This window comes from Schistocerca cancellata, chromosome 6, assembly GCF_023864275.1.
Source record: "Schistocerca cancellata isolate TAMUIC-IGC-003103 chromosome 6, iqSchCanc2.1, whole genome shotgun sequence".
NCBI classification, from domain to species: domain Eukaryota; kingdom Metazoa; phylum Arthropoda; class Insecta; order Orthoptera; family Acrididae; genus Schistocerca; species Schistocerca cancellata.
Window position 1 is genome coordinate 645,227,047 of NC_064631.1, and position 21,769 is coordinate 645,248,815.

The following is a 21,769-nucleotide window of genomic DNA, read 5'->3' on the forward strand; positions in this document are numbered from 1 at the left end:
GAGAAAACTACACGGTAAAGCAAATGCAAAGAAATTATATATTGGTCAGAAAGTTCTCATTAAAGCTCATGGCTCATGGACCTTACAGAATCCGACGTATACCACATGACAATTGCGTTGAAGTTGAAACTCTGCATACTAGAAAGAGTAAAGTTTTACACCACATTTCACATGTAAAACTGTTTATTGAAAGATAATCTGCTTTTTAACTTTGTCTTTGCCATAAAACTTTTCACTTCACATTTCTAGTATGCTTTGTCAGACTTAAGAAACTGTTACCATGCAACAATATTTGAAGTTAAATACCCAGTCAAGAACCAAGGGAACTTATTTAAACAGAAATTACGAATGCATTTTTATAGTGAACAGACTACACAGTGTTGTTATTTGTACATTCTTGCTTGTTAGTTGCACTATTATGTAACGACTATCAGGCTTACATACTTAGAACATATACTGCTAATGAGATTTTAATGCAACATTTCGGTAGTTGAAAAGATACTCTTTATTTGAAGTACATTCGGTGAGATTAAAGATGAATTAGCATTTGGTTTCTTTGATAGCTACACGATTATATCACGACGCCACTAATATGTGACTCAATTTCCATTGTTTCTTTTGCGGTGTATCTGTTTTATATGTGCACAGTTTTTCTGAATTCTTCTGGAAAGTAAAACATGTTTTAATAGTAACTTTTGTGGTATAGCTACAATGAGACAGCTCAAATGGCTCTGAGCACTATGGGACTCAACATCTTAGGTCATAAGTCCCCTAGAACTTAGAACTACTTAAACCTAACTAACCTAAGGACATCACACACACCCATGCCCGAGGCAGGATTCGAACTTGCGACCAGAGTAGTCCCGCGGTTCCGGACTGCAGCGCCAGAACCAATAGACTACCGCGGCCGGCAATGAGACAGCCTTTTCCGTAGCACAACAATACGTTACATTATAGTACTTTCTTGATCACGGTAAAGTATGCAATAACTACGATATCTATACGCATAGCATTTCGCTTTTGTTTATGATGAGGTAAGTACACTGATTTCAGCAGAACTTTGCTTACAGAGGACGATGACTACGACACTTCCACAGAATTATCTTACGGCAAGTCGCACATTTAGCGCTACAGGACACGCATTTGAGTGATTAATTTTGTACTTAAACCATTTATATTTCAAGATTTTTGAATTACGAAGAAAGTTTTCCGTGATACATTTCATTCAATTGCTGTAATCTGTAACACCTGAGGGTATAATTACATTAAACGTCAGGGGGTACACGCCTACATTGTGTACTATGTGTTTGGCAAGCACAAGGAGCCCTAGCTAATATGGTATTTGCTTATACAACTTTATACATCGGTACCATATTCTTCTAACACAGAATTACACAGCTATCTGATTATTTAACAGAGAAACAAAGATTTTTTTACTGTGTCAGTGACACATGTTTATGCAATTACACAGTTGGATAATTTCACCTTATGAAATTGTATTTTGTCTGTACTTTGTGAACAGTTCATAGTTTTTGGAACCATTGTGATACTATGAGAGCTTTGAATGATATATCTGGTATGGGATAATGATTTTTAAAGTACGTTTGAGGTAGATGACACTATTGAAATGAGCAGAGAATTTTTTTTAGGTTTTGAAATTATTGCAGAAAACTACGACGTTTTTGAGATTTGGCTGAGTTTTTATGATGTTATTATTATTATGACAATGTGTATTATGCTGTTCAGGTATGTTTATGATCAATAAGCTGATGCTATATGAGGAATTTGATTATGCTATGTACTTATTATGATGTAATATTGAAGTGTCGCCGCAAGATTGACGTGTTGAGGAATATGTATATGTGTAATAAGGTAAGGAGTAATGAGTAGTGGTTAGGGACTCTGATTTGTGAAAAATCTTTCTTTAAGAGTTATGTGTGTAAATGCGTGAATGTATCACAATGCCGGCGAAATTTTTTGGACACTTATATTTATAGGATTTTGTTTCTACAGATTTGTAACGCAAATATTTCGACCTGTGAAATTTTATTTGTATCAAACTGTCACTGTAGCAGAAACTGATGTCGTAAATATTTCGGTAAGGAAGGTAGGTTACTGTAAGCACTCAGCTGTGCGACAGTCACCTGTAAAAAAGCCATTAGTGTGTGCCTTTCAGAGGCACAGGTGGAGAAAAGAAAAGGAAGGCCATTATCTTCGCTATTGGCATTCCTTTGTAGAAAGCATCACAAATACAACACGCTCATTACTTGGAAACATATTGTACTTTGTGCTACTTACTGAAATGCTTATGAACTGATGGGTAATATTCTAACATCTGTACACCTGATTATGACAAGTGTCAAATGGTTCAAATGGCTCTGAGCACTATGGGACTCAACTGCTGAGGTCATTAGTCCCCTAGAACTTAGAACTAGTTAAACCTAACTAACCTAAGGACATCACACACATTCATGCCCGAGGCAGGATTCAAACCTGCGACCGTAGCGGTCTCGCGGTTCCAGACTGCAGCGCCAGAACCGCGCGGCCACTTCGGCCGGCTATGACAAGTGTCTTTCTACGAGAGTTGAGAGAATTTCTACTAACTTATGAAATGGCACATGACTATTGAATGATATTTTTATGTTTCGCCTTAGATAGTTGCTTATTTCATTTATATCTGGTTTCCAGCTGTGTTACAGCATTGGTTTTATAAAATAAAATTAAATGCATTTGCTAATGTAAAAACTTTCTGTCAACAGATCTATTAAATAATAATTTTATGATCCACATTCTACGAAAAAGGAGCACTTGGAAAGGAAAGAACAATAAGAAGGGACTAGTAACAGTAACTGCATACATAATTTTCTTTTCAAGTACATGGTAATATTTTTTTACAATAAGTTGTTGTGGTGCACCACTTTAATTACATAGACATTAAGATATGAATAGACATTTCCCTTATCTGCATTGTTGTCTTTATTGTACTAGTTTTTCTGCTTGTGGGTTTGTCATGTTTAGATATAAGTTATTACATTTACTGCTGGTTGCTTTGCCAATTTGCATTTTTTTTGTCATTGCTGTTTGTGTTAATTGTTTTGTGTTGCTGCATTGCCTCGTCCCTTAGTTTAGCATCTGAGCTCAGTAGATTTAAGTTAGCTTAAGAGGGGTAGGCTATATAAGAGAACGAGTTGTGATGAGTTGGAGGAAATGCATGGAGAAGCTGTAGGAAAATGGTTTGGCCAAAAAAGTATTTTGAAAGAGGATATGAACAAAGAAGTAGGGTTTAAGGACAACAGGTTTAGGTTGGATTTTCTTGGAAATAAGTGATTAGGTAAGATAATGGAAAATAAATAATGAGGTAAGAAACATGTGAACATATAAATACAGAAAGCATGCTTGGATAGGATTTTTTTGATGGAAAGAAATGTTGAAATAAGACGAAAGATCTATGGAATGAAGTTTTGAGTTGGACTGCAGTACCAAATGTTACTCTGAAAACAAACCCTGTCCTGTCCTTTCGTATTATTCTGCTATGTGTTTGTGTACTCTTGTGTATTTGTGTTTTTCCTGTCTTTATGTGTTTAGCTAATAAGATTTATGTTGTAGACTCAGCTACATTCACTATGATGAGAAATACTGTTATCCTCAAATATAATTTGTATTTATAATATGTTATTTACTTTGTAAAGATGTTTAGACATTATTTATTCTGTGTTGTTTGAATGCTCAAGTGTGAAGTTGATGTTTCGGAAGTTATTCTGATCTTTTATGTATGTACTTATGTCATAATTCCTGTAACACTGTTGTATCTGGTTATTTCTATTCTTTTGTGAAGCTTGTACTACTACAAATGTTATCTGTATTGTTATTTCTTTAATGATGTATTTTGTACCTTTGTTATTGTATTCTCATGTTATAAAATTGTAATTGACACCAGTTCATCAAATTAAGTAACTTGTAAGCATTCATTTCACTGCACACGTTTCTGTTGGTCATAGTATATGAACAATATGTGAAAAAAAAGAGGAATGTTAGTGTGCGGATGTGTGTTAATATTTCAGCAAGGGACTGGATAACAGCATTGCTGGTTCTAAGGACACTTCCAAAAACTTTGTGAGTGCACAAGTGGTGGTTTAAGGACTTGCTATATTCTCCGCAAGACTCTTCAATGGTGATTGTGCACCTGCACAGTCGCAACAGATGACTGCTGGCCGTCTCTACAAGGACTGCAGTGGGTCTGCATCTTTGATGGCCCACCAATACCATCATTTCTACAATGACTGCATTGGGTCTGCGCCCCTGGTGGCCCACCAATACCGTAATCTCTACCAGGACTACAGTGGGTCTACTCTGTGATGACCTACCTACCAATATTCTTCAAAACTTTGACTGACTCTGCGGTGGGTTTGCTCTGTTGTGGCCCATTACCTGTCTGCATGTCAAGAGTCAGCACTGTCTTTCCCTTGGAAGGCCAACACTACTTCTTCCAGACTGCATGCAAATCCACTACTTGCGTGTGCATTTTCTTTTACTGCTCAGACTTTGAGAAAAAAAACTGCAATTTTACTATGATGAACGATCAGGACTGTCTTTATGGACTGTGAGAAAATTTTAGCTTTTGACCAACATTGTATCAATAAGTGTGTTCATTCGATTTATTTCTTATTGTAATTATGAAAAAAATTTTCAAATCTGTATTGGCCACTGCCCAAAACAATTTGTAAAATTTTTTGTGGGGTGCATGGGGGCTATGTAACTAGGCTGTTTAGCTTTTCTTATTGGTAACGCCACGTAGCGCTCTGTATGAAAATCACTGGCTGTGCTGTGTGCAGTCTGTGGGTAGTTTGCATTGTTGTCTGCCATTGTAGTGTTGGGCAGCTGGATGTGAACAGCTCGTAGCGTTGCGCAGTTGGAGGTCAGCCGCCAGCAGTGGTGGATGTGGGGAAGTGAGATGGCGGATTTTTTAGAATGGATAATCTGGAGGTGTGTCCATCAGAAACAGTGCATTTGTAAGAATGGATGTCATGAACTGCTATATATATTATGACTATTAAGGTAAATACATTGTTTGTGTGACCACTGCGTTCACAGCGGCTGACATCCAGCTAGAAATTAGCTGTAGCATCGTTGAACTCCAACTGTGGAGAAACGAACCAGCCAGTTAATTTTTCTTGCGAGAACTGAGAGGGCATTATAATATACACGCTGCTCCAGCCATGTGCGTGTATATTGCCATAGTCTGAGACTAGGGATGAGTTAATGTTTTCTCGCATATCGAGAGACGTAGGTAGAGTTTCTGCTGGAAAATTCAGCAAAGGCGTAATTAGATTTTATAGGAATTTCAGTGGGCGAGAGCAGCCAGGCAGACGACAACTCATTGCAGCTAAGGTAAACACCGCGTGCAGAGGTGTAAACTTGTTGGTTCACCAGTTTGAGTCCACCGTAAACTTGAGTGACCTTGGATAATTTTTTGCTCTACTTCTCACGAAACTAACCATCCTCCGTAGACTTGATTGTCGTCCTAGAAATAGTACCGAACTTTGAACTGGAATCAGATGATTTATCGTAGTACTGGCCAACATCATAACGTAATTGTAAGAATAATTTTGTACAGAAACTTTTAGTTAAAATTGTAAGTAGGCTGTTTAGGTTTCCTTATTGGTAACGCCACGTAGCGCTCTGTATGAAAATCACTGGCTGTGCTGTGTGCAGTCTGTGGGTAGTTTGCATTGTTGTCTGCCATTGTAGTGTTGGGCAGCGGCAGTTGGATGTGAACAGCGCGTAGCGTTGCGCAGTTGGAAGTGAGCCGCCAGCAGTGGTGGATGTGGGGAATTGAGATGGCGGATTTTTGAGAATGGATAATCTGGAGGTGTGTCCATCAGAAACAGTGCATTTGTAAGAATGGATGTCATGAACTGCTATATATATTATGACTATTAAGGTAAATACATTGTTTGTTCTCTATCAAAATGTTTCATTTGCTAACTATGCCTATCAGTAGTTAGTGCCTTCTGTAGTTTGAATCTTTTATTTAGCTGGCAGTAGTGGCGCTCGCTGTATTGCAGTATTTCGAGTAACGAAGATTTTTGTGAGGTAAGTGATTTGTGTAAGGTATAGGTTAATGTTAGTCAGGGCCATTCTTTTGTAGGGATTATTGAAAGTCAGATTGCATTGCGCTAAAAAATATTATGTGTCAGTTTAAGCACAGTCATGTATAATTTTTCTAAGGGGACGTTTCGAAATTTAATATTGTTGTCTTTAGGATTATTTAACTTTCTGAGAGTTACAATTTAATACTGTTGTGTTTAGGAGTAGTTCACTTTCAGAGGCCGAGATGCATCATTTTGACAACTGCCTTAGCATTGTCACATTGTAAACTGTGTAAAAGCGTCCATTTTCATGTCAAAATTTCAATATTAAACAATGTCATTACAGCTTTCACAGTTGTGTTCAGTCATAGAATAAGAAACCACCTAACTGTAACCTTACACACTGTCATATTGGAAGAGGAAGTGTTTCATCAAGTTGAAGAGAACCTGTCGACGGGACGTCATCCATCGTGCTTGACTTGCATGTGTGTCACTCGTCTGTGTGGCGTGTTCTGCATGAACGACAACTCCACCCATTTCACCCTCAGAAGGTACACGCTATGCACCTGGCTGATTTTATGCCACGTCTCAATTTCTGTACTTGGTTTTTACACAGTTGTCTGGATTTCATCAGCTTCCAAGGCGAATTTTGTTCACTGAGCGTCCTGAACGCTCGAAATAGCTACATGGAATGTATTCTCTCATGTGTTTAGCATTCTGTAAAAACAATCCATCTGAAAAACAGTCTGTTACTCGAGAACAGAATAGTGACTGCGGTTTTATGTTTTGTATGTTTTCTACTTTACGGAGATATTGTAAAGACTGGCCAGTGGACCCAACGATCACTTATTGACTGATTCTAACACTTGATATCAGCGGCAGTACTAATTTCTTTGCCTCTTATGTTTCTTGTTCTTAATTCATTACTCACACAGTAACTGTAACACTTGCCATCAGCGGAGTCACAATTTGTGACTTCTTGTAAACTGGTAATACTTATGACGAAAACATGTTGTGGTTGTGTCAGTTATGCCTCATACTGTCAAAACTGATGTTGCAAAAAATGGTTCAAATGGCTCTGAGCACTATGGGACTTAACATCTATGGTCATCAGTCCCCTAGAACTTAGAACTACTTAAACCTAACTAACCTAAGGACAGCACACAACACCCAGTCATCACGAGGCAGAGAAAATCCCTGACCCCGCCGGGAATCGAACCCGAGATCCCGGGCGTGGGAAGCGAGAACGCTACCGCACGACTCTGCGGACTCTGATGTTGCAGTTACGATACTTATTTACCAATAGGTATATCGGCTTACCTACACAACAAGTGTTTGCATACGAGAGACTTTTAATAGTCGTTTCTGTAGTACCATTTGTTGTATGTATGCCTTCAAGAATTTACAAATTTGTTCCACTACACAACCGTACATTGTGTAACACAAGTGTAATTAGTTTCGTTTTGTTGGGATCTTCTTTATTTTCAACATCTGTTTCTATAATTGTCATTCGTTTGTTATTCAGCATGATATACTGTACAGATCATTCTGTAAGCGTCATTGTTAGTGTTTCACCTAATACACTATGTAACTGGTGTTAAATGTGATTAACTGTTCAGGTGCTTTTATAAATGTCATTCTTACTGTGAGCGTATAAGCTGTGGTTGGAGGTTTAGAGCGGCAGTTTCCCGCCGCAGAGCACGTGGTTGGCGGTTGCTGCGGGGCGGTGGCGAGCGGCTAGCGTTACGCACCCTTGGGAAAACCCGAGCGCTTCGCATGGGCGCGTATAGCCGTGTTTTCGCGCTTGGAGAAATTGATGTGACATAGAAAAAATGATAAAAACAAAACTCAAAGTGACACGGAGGTGCGAGTTGGCACTCGTGGACAGAAAAATATGTAAAGCTAAATTGTTTAGACGCGCCACAAAAATATATAATAATTTAAAAGTTATTGTTGTCTTAAAAATTGTAAATTTACGAAAGTTCGGAAGCTAATATCTCGGCAATGCTTTGGCCGATTAATTTAAACAAAGTGTCTACGGCTGCGGCTAGTAGAGCTATATCGCGCAATCATAGCCAATTTAGCATAGTGTGTACCATTTTTGAACGAGAGGTCGGAATATGGGATTCGACTGAGAGAAACTGTGTTTCTGGTAATAAACAAATTTGAAGAGACGAAACTAGCGGCAGCATTCTAAAGTTTAAAGAGGTAGATGAGTAATTAAGTATGTACTTTCATTTGTTTATTTACGTTTAGTATAAAAATATACGGAAAAGCAATATCACGCCACAAGAACATTATTTGTGAAAAAACGGTGGCAATCACAGAAAATTGGACCTTAAATTGTTATTGCCCGGAAATTTTCCATATTTTACAGTGTGTTTAGTTTTAGAATATCCGTAATTATTTTTGCCAAACATTGTTTTGAGGTAGTCGTTTCGAGGGTGCATAGGGCGGTCATCTTTGATGACAGGGAGTTGATTTTGAGCGACGCTAAGAGCCGGACGTTCCGCGCATCTGGGGCTGGTAGTGGATTAGTGGCCACGTTTGGGGCAAGTGTGTATGTAGCGACGTTCCAAAGCGATCGAGTGGAGCGCAATATAGTGGATTAGGACAACAGACAGCAGTGTATTTTGTGAACTGTGAGCAGACTGTCGTGTGCTGTGATCGTGACTGATGAATCTTATAGCGAAGTGTTGCAGCATCAGTTTTTAAAGGCCGTCCTTAGGTAAAAGCCTCTCGGGCTGCATTTTGAGTGTTTAGTGAATATGTTAAAGAGAAATAAACTACTTGTTAAAAGTGTAAATCAACGCGAGTGACTCAATATTTTAGATTTCACCGCAATCCCTGCCGGTATTGTTTTGTTATATTTTTATTTCAGCTTAAGAAATTGAGTTTACGACAGGTGTCGTTCAAATGGCTCTGAGCACCATGGGACTTAACATCTATGGTCATCAGGGCAGGTGTGAGCAGGCACGCTATGTCGAAAACGTAGCCAAACATTGAGACCAGCCACATCTCTGGGCCACTCAATTAAGCTGAGTGTAACAAGTATATACAGGGTGGTCCACTGATGGCCAAATATCTCACGAAATAAGCGTCAAACGAAAAAGCTACGAAGAACGGAACTTGTCTAGCGTGAAGGGGGAAACCAGATGGCGCTATGGGTGACCCGCTAGATGGCGCTGCCATAGGTCAAACGGATACCAACAGCGTTTTTTTAATAGGAACCCCCATTATTACATATTCGGGTAGTACGTAAAGAAATAAGAATGTTTTAGTTCAACCACTTTTTTCGCTTTGTGGTAGATGGCGCTGTAATAGTCACAAACATATGGCTGACAATTTTAGACGAACATTTGGTAACAGGTAGGTTTTTTAAATTAAAATTCAGAACGTAGGTACGTTTGAACATTTTATTTCGGTTGTTCCAATGTGATGTACGTTTGTGAACTTGTCATTTCTGAAAACGCATGCTGTTACAGCGCGATTACCTGTAAATAGCACATTAATGCAATAAATGCTCAAAATGATGTCGTCAACCTCAATGCATTTGGCAATACGTGTAACGACATTCATCTCAAGAGCGAGTAGTTCGCCTTCCGTAATGTTCGCACATGCATTAACAATGCACTGACGCATGTTGTCAGGCGTTTTCGATGGGTTACGATAGCAAATATGCTTCAACTTTCCCCACAGAAAGAAATCCGTGGACGTCAGATCCGGTGGACGTGCGGGCCATGGGCCATGGACGTGCTTCGACGACCAATCCACCTGTCATGAAATATGCTATTCAATACCGCTTCAACAAACGCGGGCGATGTCGGAAGTACATCGCCATTCTGTCATGCAGTGAAACATCTTGAAGTATCATCGGTAGAACATTACGTAAGAAATCAGCATACATTGCACCATTTAGATTGCCACGATAAAATGGGGGCCAATTATCCTCCTCCCATAATGCCGCACCATATATTAACCCACTTGTCGCAGCCATCGTGGATTTTCCGTTGCCCAATAATGCATATTGTACCGGTTTACGTTACCACTGTTGGTGAATTGACGCTTTGTCGCTAAATAGAACGCGTACAAAAAAGTCTGTCATCGTCCCGTAATTTCTCTTGTGCCCAGTGGCAGAACTGACGTTCAAAGTCCTGGTGCATAGAAATATGGTACGGGTGCAATCGATGTTAATGTATCATTCTGAACACCGACGTTTTTGAGATTCCCGATTCTCGCGCAGTTTGTCTGCTACTGATGTGCGGATTAGCCGCGACAGCAGCTAAAAACACCTACTTGGACATCATCATTAGTTGCAGGTCGTGGTTGACGATCACATGTTGCTGATCACTTACTGTTTCCTTAAATAACGTAACTATCCGACGAACGGTCCGGACCCTTGGATGATGTCGTCCAGGATACCGAGCAACATACATAGCACACGCCCGTTGGTCATTTTGATCACAATAGCCATGCATCAACACGATATCGACCTTTTCCGCAATTTTTTAAACGGTCAATTTCAACACGGGTAATGTATCACGAAGAAAATACCGTCGGCACTGGCGGTATGTTACGTGATACCACGTACTTATGCGTTTGTAACTATTACAACGCCATCTATCACAAAGCGAGAAAAGTGGTCCAACTAAAACATTCATATTTCTTTACGTACTACACGAATACGTAATAAAAAATGGGGGTTCCTATTTAAAAAAAATAGGCAGTTGATATTCGTTTGATCTATGGCAGCACCATCTAGCGGGCCAACCATAGCGCCTTCTGGTTCCTCCTTCAAGCTAGACGGGTTTCATTCTTTGTAGTTTTTTCGTTTGATGCTTATTTCGTGAAATATTTGCCCCGTCACGATCAGTGGACCACCCTGTATATTTTCGTGCCACAGTATGTGGCGGTTCGAGCCAAACTATTCAAACTTTAATTGACTGAACAGGCTTGGTAGGCAGTGCAGGACTGAGTTTGAAAGTGAGGAGGAGTGTGAGAAACGTGTTGCAGATCGCCGAGCAGTACGCTGAGTCTGACGTTGACCACCGAAGAGGGAGTTGAAGCGCCGCTGGCCGCCAAACATGGACGCGCCGACTTCATCGCCGCACACCGGAGCTGGGGCAGCTTCCGCACCTCACCTCACGGCAGCCTACACCATAAGGCAGCAGTCGTCACGCAGCAGCAGTCTCAACAAAGCCAAGTGTTGGCAGCAGGAGCAGTAATATCTCAGTTCTCCATCTCACAGCCAGTTTAGCGGGACGGTGATAAAGAAGTCAGCTAGTGGTATTGAGTCTACAGGGAGTGGGAGCGAGCCTCAGAGCCCACACGGAAAGGGAGAAGAAGCAGAAGCTAGTGTAGTGGCTATGCTTAGATCATTAATGAGCCAAATTGAGGAATTCAGAATTGAATTAAAAACTGATATGGGGGACATGGAAAGTTCTTTGGGGGCGAAAATCAGAGAATTAAATGACAAATTGGGGGATTTATCAGAAAAATTTGAGGAGGTAGACGGAAATTTGAATGCTAAGATTGATGCAGTTGCTGTTGAATTAAGGGGTAGAACTGATTCAGGCAGGCAGTTATGTGACGCGAGGAATGATGAGACAAGGCAAGCTCTGACTGATGTGGATCGGAAGATTGTAGCTAGTTTTGATAAAACCTGGACTTTATTATTAGGTCAACTGGCAGAGACAGCTAGCGGTCTAAGAAACGAAACTGAAAATGTGGCTGCTGATACTGTAAAGAGTAATGTAGAATTTGACAAAGTTAACAGTAGATTAAGTAAAGTAGAATTAAGTGGAGCTAATGGAAGTATGGGGTGGCCTATGGTGCAAGTGTCCAGTTGTAAGACCTTTTCAGGAGAAAGCAAGTGTCGTGCTGTAGATTTTTTGGCAGCATGGAGATATGGTAATTGTGACAACAGCAAAAGCAAACAGGTAAAAAGACTCTTGGAGGGTTCCCCGGATAGGCCATGGGGAATTTTGACTGAGATTTCTACTCTAAGAAGAAGGTTACCCGAAAAGGTACAGTGGGAACTGATACATTGTCCAACAGCTTCTATAGAAAATTTCATAGATGTTATTGAGAGGATGGTTCAAAATGGTTCAAATGGCTCTGAGCACTATGGGACTTAACAGCTATGGTCATCAGTCCCCTAGAACTTAGAACTACTTAAACCTAACTAACCTAAGGACATCACACAACACCCAGTCATCACGATTGAGAGGATGGACAAGGCAACCTGCTATAAGCCAAACTATTCAAACTTCAGTGTGTAGTACCCAGTAGAGCCGTATTACTGTTCGATGTAATATGCTACGTAGTTGGTGTTCGTTAAGATGTGCTGTGGACGTGTTATGGTTGTGTCATTCTTGGCCGGCCAGTGTGGCCGAGCGGTTCTGGGTGCTTCAGTTTGGAACCGCGTGACAGCTACGGTCACAGGTTCGAATCCTGCCTCGGGCATGGATGTGTGTGGTGTCCTTAGGTTAGTTAGGTTTAAGTAGTTCTAAGTTCTAGGAGACTGATGACCTCAGTAGTTAAGTCCCATAGTGCTCAGAGCCATTTGAACCATTTTTGTCATTCTTGGCTATGGCTACAACAGAGTGAATGATCAGGTGTTGCAATAACATAAATGTGAATGGAGTAATTACTTGTAGACTGGTTTGAGTATGTATGGACTTTGACAGCAAGCCATCTATGTGTCTGTGAATCCATCATGTCACTGCCTTCATATGAGTGTGTAAGAGTGTAATAGCTATTGTTATTATTATTATTGTTGTTGTTGTTGTTATTATTATTATTATTATTATTATATGTTTCGTCAAAGAAGGACCCCAGTGTACAAGTACATAAGAGTAAGTATGTGTGTGAGTACTTAAGGGACCAAACTGCAGAGGTCATCGGTCTCTAGATTTACACACTACTTAAACTAACTTAAAATAACATATGCTAAGAACAACACACACATACACAAACACACACACACACACACACACACACACACACACACATGCCCGAGGGAGGACTCGAACCTCCGGCGGGAGGGGCCACGCAGTCAGTGACATGGCGCCTCTAAACGCGCGGCCACTCCGCGCGGCTTGTACATAAGTGTGCTTGTACATAAGTGTGCTTGTACATAAGTGTGCTTCCGTGTTTTCATGTTGTTTATCTTTGCACCAGACTGAACCTTGCATGAAGCTCGTCAGATGATGAGCGTGTGAAACAAAACACAAAAATAGTATCGACTCTCACTTAAAACGTCCTTGGTGAACTTCTGCTACAGATGAATCCTAATACAGCTTCATTGGCATCCACTTTATTCACGGCAGGAAGGTGATGTTACAAGGCAACTTTTTCCAAAAACTGTCACGCAACACATTTCATAATGTTATATGTATATCCCTTGCGGTCAGTGTAGACGCCCTCTTACTCTGCATCACAACTGCAGACCATATTCGGTACTACCAGTGACTGCCCACCTGATTGCTTCTCCTCTACCTTGGTTTTATTACAGTGAGGGCTTGCTATTTTTTTGCAAACCTGAAAGCGTCCCAGCTGGTGGGAAAGAGAGAAGAATTTACTTAAGGGAACAGGGAGAAGCATCAAATACGTCAGATTTGAAGGTTCTCTACCAGCGCAGGTAACTGAGAATGGAATTCGCTTCGCCAACGCCCATACTCTATGTGGGACGCAGCGCCAACTACCTGCCGAAAAAACAGAATTGTTCGAAGAATCGCTTTACAAAGATTAAAAAAAAACTAAGCCATGTGTAGCCATTCAAAAAAGCTGCAGTGTGAGAAATGCCGTTTGCCATGGGAACCACATTATGGAAGAACGTTCAGTCTAAAATTTTGGAAAAGCTTACTCATTGGTTCATAGTCCTATATTTTGTAGAGTGCATGCTTTGTTGTGCAGCCTTCGTATTTGTCAGTTTCAGAATTGTACCATGGAGTGGAGAGGTGTCATTTCCTCTGTCGCTCACCACAGCACTGCTGGTTAATAATAACGAAATCCGCAGGAGTAGGAATTCGTTTACTCTTATTAGAAAATTATTACTGCGCGGAACTCACAATGCCTACCACTATCGCCTGGAGGGATACCTGCTCTAGCACAAACAGCCAAATTTCAGAGTAGTAAGAAAGAGAAAAGTTGCAGGCCAATGATCGAACAGTAAAGACTTTCTTCTACACGAACCTAGCAGCGGTATAGAACGATGTCTCCACTTTAGTACTGAGTACAGAGGGTGTGCTGAACTCGGAATCTCCAGCAGTTACTGCCGCCGCCTTCCGCATTACTGCTGCACGAGTGTGATAAGAATGGGCTGACATTGCAATCACCGACTCAGTAGGGACACGATGGTAGTTAGCTCCCAGAAGAATCCAGTTGCACAGTTTTAACGTTGTGCAGCCAGCTAGCTAGTTTCTTCATGCACTTTGGCGATCATACTGGTGTTAATACTGATTTTTTTGTGTTCTTTCTTTAACCAATGAACACTCTTGCAGTCACTGGATGTATCCATGAATTATTCTCATGATTATGCTTCTATAGTGCTAACCTGCCTGTGACCAGGTTTGACTTATCAGTTATATTCCCTCGTCCTTTTAATCAATCAACCAATCACTTAACTCAATGGGTGATCACTTGCTTCTGTTACAGATACATGATTCCTCGTCTCATTAATACATCTGTGTGTAGTGTTACACCCATATTATCATGCTTCATTGGGTAATCATTCAATAAGATGTTTCTGTTTTCGTGACTTTATCATTTCCTTAAAATTTTCAAGATGTTACGGGATGCTTCCCTGATCTGTAGATCCCCATAGATCGGAATGTAGGATCCTAGGAGTGCGCTAAGCAGCACAAACGACACCGCACAGAGTGCACAATGCATAACGAATATTTATTCACGGCAGACAGTTTCGGCATTCATAGCCATTGTCAAGTACGTTTAGATTTATGTGACGTCCGTATTACATCGTTAGGAAACTACCTTATAACTACCACTGTTTTAATAAGATGAAAAATGACGTAAATATATTGAAAATAAAACGTTGATTACGGTATGATAGTAGTCTGACAGTTCCACTCTTACGCCGGTATACGGTGTTTTCGATATATTTACTTCATTTACCATTTTGACAGTTGTAAGACAGTTCACTAATGACGTAATACGGAAGTCGCATTTGTCTAGACGTACTTGACAATGGTCATAAATGACGGAACAGTCTGTCGTGCATAAAGATTAGTTATTATTAGGAGCTATTTTGGTACACCTAATTCTAAAAACCACGTTGTTATCAGGCATATATTATGCTGCTGGTCCTGAAGAAGAAAAGCTCCAAATATATTCCACTAACCAAAATCCTCGGAGTAGGCGTTGAGAGGATTTGAGGCTATATTGATTCAACGATTGACTGACGCTGCGATAACTTCAGAGAAAAATTTTGGCGGTATCCATCCCCCACATTCGTATTAGCTAATAAAGAGAGTTTTCATCCGCGATACTTGATACTGAGTATTGACAATCTGTGTCGTCGAATGGCGAGAAATGGTAGCCGTGTATAGGTCACGCAGAGACACACCTCGTCCAATGGCGGAATTACCCACCCACGGCGTGCTAAACTCTGCCTGTATCTAAACTTCGTTACGCAGGGAGAAAGGGCCTTTAATTTCGTCGTGACTGCAACTTCACTGTGTATCCCTAACACGTAATTCATTCTTGATTTTTCGCGCCTGCAGCCAGTAGCTTTTAACTTGTGAACGAACGAGTTTCACCCATTCTACGTATTTTTTTAATTTTGTGTAGTAATTATCGTCAGCTTTTTCAAAAGCTAGATCGATTGAAGTATCATTTCTGACTATTTAGTTAAGAAGAGAATAAAACGTAACAGTAACGCATTTAAATAATTTATTATTCATCTAGAAGTAAATGGATTTTCTCCTAGGTGCGTTTAATTTAGTTGCTGTATAGCGATCTCCACTGTCTACAGGGCAACTTTGTGCATCATTTTGCAAATTAAGTATGTTAAATTGTTCCCTAGAAAACTGAAGCATTGCATCACCTACTGCTGGCCTATATCAGTTCTCGAATTCGTTCAAAATACTCGTTGTCAACTGAGACGCCCGATAAACCCTCTGGGCAGAACAGGTAATAGGATTGTGGAAAGGGCCAAGGGTTGAGGTCAGTTTTCGCTTCTAATTGTCATTTATCGTAATTTAATAACCTTTACAACCAAAGCGGCACATAGCCGAATCTTTCACGGCCGAAGGCCTCCAACAAGAAATCTTAACAAGATAAAAATCCAGTTAAGATAGCAATAAAATAATTCAAAGAACAACATACGTAAAGTGCAATACAAATGGCTGAGGGCCACAATTAAATTCCAAAATTTTAGAATATATTACCACAGACCTTTAAAGGCAGAAGGCCAACAAGAAATCTTAGGAAAATCAAAATTCAATTAACATAGCAACAAAATAATTTAAAACCCAAAAAAGGCAACATATGCAAGGCGCAACACAAATAGCTGAGGGCCACAATTAAATGTCAAAACTTCAGAAGATACTACCGTACACCTTTAAAGGCAGAAGGGTGCAGTGTTTAAGCTTGAAAGGAAAATTTAAAAATTAATTTTGCAAAATTTTAAGAAAACAAATAACCATAAGCCTAAAATTTAAAATAGCTGACAACAGATAATTAAACACCGGTGGCACTCAGAATGCCTCCAGGGAGGTTGGTCTGCCCTCGTTCACTTGGTGAGACAGGTGGTGAGCCCAACTATACTTGATCCGCAGAACCCAGCCAGGGGACAGCTACAGACTGACCGACACAACGACTTGCTTTCCGTCAATCAGTACATGAGAACTCAAACCGGCAATGTTACAACGTGATAATCCACAATTAGCTGTCAAAATTACACACCATGTTGGACAGCGACAACAGGTGAGGAAAGGACGCTGCCTGAAATTACGTTAGTAGCCAGGGCATGTAACTAGAACACTAACGGCCACTAGGCAGAAAATTCCGCTGCTACACTTAAATTTGGAACACGGTAATAGTTAACTTCCCTCAAAATAATACTGCCTGAATTTACGTCAGTGCCCAGGGCAGGTAACCAGAGCACTAACGACCACAAGACAGAAAATTCCACTGGTGCACTGAAATCACAGTCGACCAAAAAAAGTTAATTGCACCGCATAGCGGCTAAATTTCAGCAGTAGAAACACTCGGTGTTGCTCACTGAAAACCTCCCAAACAGCAAGCCACCGAAGCAAACCACCACAGCATGAATGGACGTGGCTTGGGTAGTTGAAACCACTACTCAACTTTGACGTCCTGGGTCGGCGAACCACGAAGCTCGTAGCGATCGGACAGCTCCACACACGCTCCGACACTGTGCAGGGACTGCCAGCGGCCCCAGCCGACTGCACAGCGAGGAGATAACTTCCCTGGTCCGCAACAACCGACCGATTCACTGCAGACCCCCTTGCCGGAAACTATATGCACCAAAGCAAAGATGGTACACGGCGCAAATATCGACACACATCACTGCTGCCATATGTAGAAGGAAGAAGAACCACAACGCAACCGCGACAAGGACGGGAAACCAAACACAGATTGACAGCGAAGTTCACGAAAAAGCATAGTTGGGAGAGAGCGCAGCTTATGAACTATTCATGTTGCTATAGCAATCGCAAAAAAGGGTCAATTTTGGATAAGCGATAACCGCAATATTATTTCTTTTTCAATCACAGACTCAGGCTTTTGGATTAGACTCCAGTGAAGAACTACAAACTTTCAGGTGGAGAGTTAGATGAAAGATAGAATCAGTGAAAAAAAAAACTGGTTGTTGTAATAACAGAAGGCTCCAGAGAAAGATTTGCGATAGAGATCGATCATTACCGTTTTGAAGTACCAATACCTTCGTTCTCAACTGAGTTAGCAAAATCTAAGTAAGATAGGCTGCTTGGTTGTTTTGCGACAGGGGACCAAACAGCGAGATCATCAGTCCCCTCGGATTAGGGGAGGATGGGGAAGGAAGTCGGCCATGCCCTTTCAAAGGAACCATCCCGGCATTTGCCTGAAGCGATTTAGGGAAATCACAGAAAACCTAAATGAAGATGGCCGGACGCCGGTGTGAACCGTCGTCCTCCCGAATGCGAGTCCAGTGTGCTAACCACTGCGCTACCTCGCTCGATGCAAGATAGGCGTGACGTAGATTTAAGCACCACTCTTCTCGACTATTAGCGCAAGGTCGTAACCACTGTCGCATCACTTTCCGTGCAACACGTGAGACACGAACAGTTTCGGACTCACAGTGATGTGCGACTTAAATGGAGCTTTTGGTAGTGTCAGAGCTGCGATGTCTGCCGCAGTACGGAGGAAACGAAGTGATAAATTCGTCCTCGTTAATTACGATACAGAGTGGCGGAGTGTCAATGGCGCGGCGAGATAAGGCGGTATCGCCCGCCTTCCTTTCTGCCGCTGCTGTCGATGTGCGCAGCCCACGGGGTTCCCAGCCTGCCCGCTCGTGATTAACGGCCCGCTTGCAGTCAGTTAATAAGCAGCGGCCGTGGAGCAAAATCTGATTTAGAGCGCGCATAACTCACGCCCAGTGCTTTCTTATATCGCTGGCCGTTTTAGCACAGCAGCACTAAAGTTTTTATTCTGCGTTTTTCAGGAAGCTCAGCGGTACAGAAGTCTATGTTTGTCCCCGAATACCGTACGTGAGCGGAAAGCTTTCACTGAAATGGTACATTAATCAATAACGATAGAATTTCACGAGGCAAAGCCACCTGACTACTGATAATTAAACTGAACGATGTGGTGCAACAGTCACCACATGAGTCTGGTATTTGGGGGGGACTCCGGTTCAAACAGCCGTCTGGCTAGCCAGATTTAGATTCTCCATCATTTTTCTGAATCGATCCAGGGAATCGCAGGGATGTTTCCTTGAAAGGGCATGACCAATTTGATTCCCTACTCTTTTCCAAACAAAACTTGTATTCCTCCTCTACATCATCATCGTAGACGGTACAAAAACGGCACTCTTTCTTCCTTCATCAATAATTAAAAGCTTGTTTCCCAGACATACAGCAAAATAAAAGAGCCGCCATGGAAGCTTTAAGAAAGAAGACGTGTTGCGACCACAGTGTAAAATACTACAGAAGTAAAACGTATTTAACCGTTTCCTGTGGACTCGCTCGAAGCTCACGCCAAATTTACGTACTGCTATTGCGGCAAACAAAAATTACAAGAGGCTGAAAGATCATCTAGAAGGGTACGGCAATAAGGACCGAGTAAAGCAAGTACGGGAGTGTGAAATAAAAGAAAATATACTCTTCTTAGCACCAGACGGGTATATCTGATGAGATTTTGCAGAAAGTAGTCATTCTGTAAGATGAAGACACTGACAACAATGCATTTAGAGTTAAATTGAAAAAAATATTTACTAATATACACTAAAAATATTGAATACCCTGACAGATTTTGACTAATATTTGTGATTATATATATATATATATATATATATATATATATATATATATATATAGTAACCTCCCCACAGAAATAGTTAAAAAATGAAAATGAACCAAGTGTAACCTCCCACGGAAATAATAATTAAATGAATTTTAAATATTGTAACCTCTGAACAAAATTGGTTCCCATTTATTATCTCCGTGCAGAAATGCATTCACATTTGATGAACCCACAAAATTCAATTCCTAAACCCCGAAATAATAAAAAAATTTTCAGTATCCTGGTAAATTTTAGGACGACAGCAGCGCTGCGCCCTGGCCCTGTATTCTGAATAAAAAAAGCAAAAATTCTTACCTCAATAAAAGTTGCGAATATATCTGCTCTCACATAAAAAATTTTCGGCACAGCTCCGTGCAATGCTGGCCTATGCTTTGTGATTCATGAAAGGAAAGATAATCCATTGAATAAAATCTTTAAATTGAAATGAATGCTTTTACTCGTTGCCTATACATTTTGTGATTTCCTGATATGTTCTGTACTACAATGCGTGTGCACTTTTGCCATTTGTTAATATGTATTGTACTCATTGTGTATACATTTTGTCATTGCTTGATATGTTCTGTACTCAGTGCATGTGCACTATATTTTATTTCATGTTCTGCACTTATATATATGTATATATTCTGTGATTGTAAACTTAGTTAATTAAGAAAAATTTGTTGCTCATGGCAAGTCCAATTGACTCACCATCGCTGCCAAATTTTTGCCCCCCCCAGTGGATGGTTATGTAAGAGGTATGCGCTATATGCGCTGCCTGCAATAGGCAAGGCATACGAGAGTCTCTGACCAGAGAGCAGTATGTAGTTAGTTGTTGCTTGTCGCTAGTCGGCATTAGTCGGCAGTAGTCTGCGTGAGTCGGCAGTAGTCGGCGGTAGTCGGCGCGTGTGTCGGCAGTCTGCTCTGGTCGGGACTCTGGAGGATGAGTATTATTGTAGAAGGTAAAGAAGCAGCCTTGCACATATCTAGTAATGTATGTTAACTGTCATCCAATTTCTTTTAAAAAATGCCCCAATAATAATTTTTACAATATAAAGTAATTAAAAGAAAATTTTTTTTTTTAAATTACATTCTAACTATCTGTACCAATTTTTGTGAGTTTAAGTTCAGTCATTTAGGAGAAAAGTGTACTTGAATGATGAAAATTCAAGTTTTCGGTGAATCGCAAAAGAAGGTTTACAGATTTATTAACTTACCACTAAGCTCGTTTAGATGGTTCAAATGGCTCTGAGCACTATGGGACTTAACATCTATGGTCATCAGTCCCCTAGAACTTAGAACTACTTAAACCTAACTAACCTAAGGACATCACACAACACCCAGTCATCACGAGGCAGAGAAAATCCCTGACCCCGCCGGGAATCGAACCCAGGAGCTCGTTTAGAACCTTCCAGCTCCATACTCCAGTTGTCCTTCTGTTTCCTTATCCTTCATACTCTTTCTCTTCATTCTTTTCTTCATCCTTTATTCCTTGGTAGCATCTTCTGCAGCTGTCTCTGCTTTGGTTACCCGTTGTTTATCAATAGCCGTTAGAGCTGAAGCCATATTCCTTGCCGTCTGAATGTTCAGTTACTTCATAACATTGATCCTTGAAATTGCACCATCATTGAATGTTATTATTGCATCCATTACACCAATCTTCAGCACCGTCAGCCCAACGAATACAGTTTTGGGTATTCTCTCCCATATACAGCTGTTGAAACTTTCTATTTGTATTCTGAGAGAGACCATGCATACATTTCCTAAGTAGATTTTTATTTGCCAGATCCCTATATATAGGCCTAATTGTCTCCATTGCAGCAAGTGGTAAGGAATGCTTCCGGGTATATTGTATGCCTGTAGCATTGCTCAACCAATACTAGCACCACGAATCTTCCCCTTTTGGACACAAGCCATGCTGTGGAGTTTCATCTGTTGACACTTTGTGAAACCATTTTGCACAAACTGCTAGTCTCATGTTCTCCAAATCTCCTACATTTGTCCTTATTGCTAGTCCATAATACTGAGTCAAAGAATCAATTTCACTTTTTGTAAGACGACCTGGACCACATATATGTTTTCCGTCTGACAGTTTTTTTTTCACTGAAGTCTTTATATGATTTTCTGAGCCGAGCTCCCATTCTTTTTTGTACATGCCC